The sequence below is a fragment of the Atta cephalotes genome (genome assembly GCF_000143395.1).
Source record: "Atta cephalotes unplaced genomic scaffold scaffold00063, whole genome shotgun sequence".
NCBI classification, from domain to species: domain Eukaryota; kingdom Metazoa; phylum Arthropoda; class Insecta; order Hymenoptera; family Formicidae; genus Atta; species Atta cephalotes.
Genome location: NW_012130127.1, coordinates 316056 through 318124, shown reverse-complemented (window position 1 = coordinate 318124; position 2069 = coordinate 316056).

Sequence of the window (2069 nt, the reverse complement as noted above, 5' to 3'; positions counted from 1 at the left end):
CACACACACACACACACACACACACACACACACACACACACACACACACACACACACACACACACACACACACACACACAGAGAGTACGAATACAGTACTGTGTTTTTATGAGGAAATTATGATTTTCACGGAAAAATTCGCAAAAAAAATGCAAGCATAAAGTCAAATTGAATAAAACAAATATTTACAGGGTGTACTATTAGGATGGTGTTGAAAATTAACTTATATTTGCTCTTCCAATTTGACAATTGTTTTTCTGTCGAGTATTTGAAAATCATCAATCTCATTTGAACCGTTGTACTACAAGCCAATATATGATTGTCAGCATGAATGCATTAAAAATTGAAGAAAAGATGTGTTTGAGTGCATTTACATTAAACAAAGACTACTCAACAAATTCATACTGTAAATTTCATAGTAAAAGTTCCAAGCAAAAGAGTACATTTACAAGTGAAATCTCAAATCTGATTTTATGAAACTTTATATGATTTTAATAAAATTTTGTATTCATATAGGTTACGTAAATAAATAAATTCAGAAAATATTAATGCTGAGAAAACAGTTTTAAGAGGGGAAATCACTTTATAAGTAAAGCGATTTTTAGTTTCTTTTTATTATATTTCAAAAATTGTTCAAAATATCAAAAAGTTATTATACAAGATAATAATTTATAATAAAATTACTTCTATTCACTTACATTAATATTTTTTAAATAATTTTTTCTAAAAATTTTTTTTTAATTTTGAAATGTTTTGTTTATATTTCATATTAACACTCATAAACTGGATTGTACACTTGACGTCACAAATGTCTTAACATGCCTTTTCATGCCTGTTAATTTTTTTTTCATTCTTAATAATTTTCAATTATTTTTTCTTCTCAATCCTTCGATGCTCGTGCAACTTCGTATGTTAGGGCATTTGTGACGCCATGTGTACAATAGTTCAAATGAAATTAATAAGTCTCTAATATACAACCCTAATTAGAAAGACAATCGTCGAAATGGAGAAGAAAAAATATGATTTACATACTTTTATCACAATCTATCCTAATGATTACCTTGCATAGTGACAACTCACTTACGACACTGATAATAATTTATAATTTTTTTGCAATTTTAATAAAATAGTATTCAATATGAATGTAAAATCTCTTGTTACGATTTCCATTCAGCAAGCTGAATTGTAGATATATTTTCACACACGAAATGATTTTACATTTTATAAGACATAAAGTACACATAGTAGTATTCCAGGATTTTAGGAACAAACTTCAGGGGATGATAGATCTCATAAAAAAAACAACTTTTGTTAAGAAAACAATATCTCCTCTGATGCATTTTTAAGGAATTATTTATTCAATCGCGTGTGACAATACTAGTTTACATTTTTTTATTTTGTTTTTAAGAGAACAATGAAAAGAGTAGTATTGTTGAATCGTTACCGCGCGATCTGTTGCGTACTTCATGGCCGATCTGAACAAGATACATAGGTTAAAAATAGAGAACATAAATTTCTTAATAAAAGCTGTTTCTTTAGATAAGATGTACCGTCCTTCGAAGTCTGTAGTCCTGATACATCTTATGTTGCTAGATGAAAAATAAAGAGATTCTTTTCCCTTTTTTTAATGATATATAATTATTATTTAATTTGGAATAAAATATATTGATATGGACGAGAGAGATGAAAAGAAATGAAACGATTTCATGGGTAGGCATCATTTCAAAATATATGTATATTGGATTGTGTACAATGTATTATCATAGAGCACATTTATAGAAAACAAATATTTTACTTGCCATTTTCATTCGTTTGTATTAGTTATCTCATATAAAAGTATCCGGTCTAATACATTTCTACAAATACTGTGATATTGAGGATAATTAGAAATATATGTGGTTTTTAAATGTATCGGTCTTATTTAACATTGTCTCTTATTTCAAATATTTTACGAATTATTAAAAATAATTATTAAAAATTATATGTACACACATATATATATATATATATATATATATGCACACATACACTTGTATATGTATATTTCTTAAATTATATATATATATATA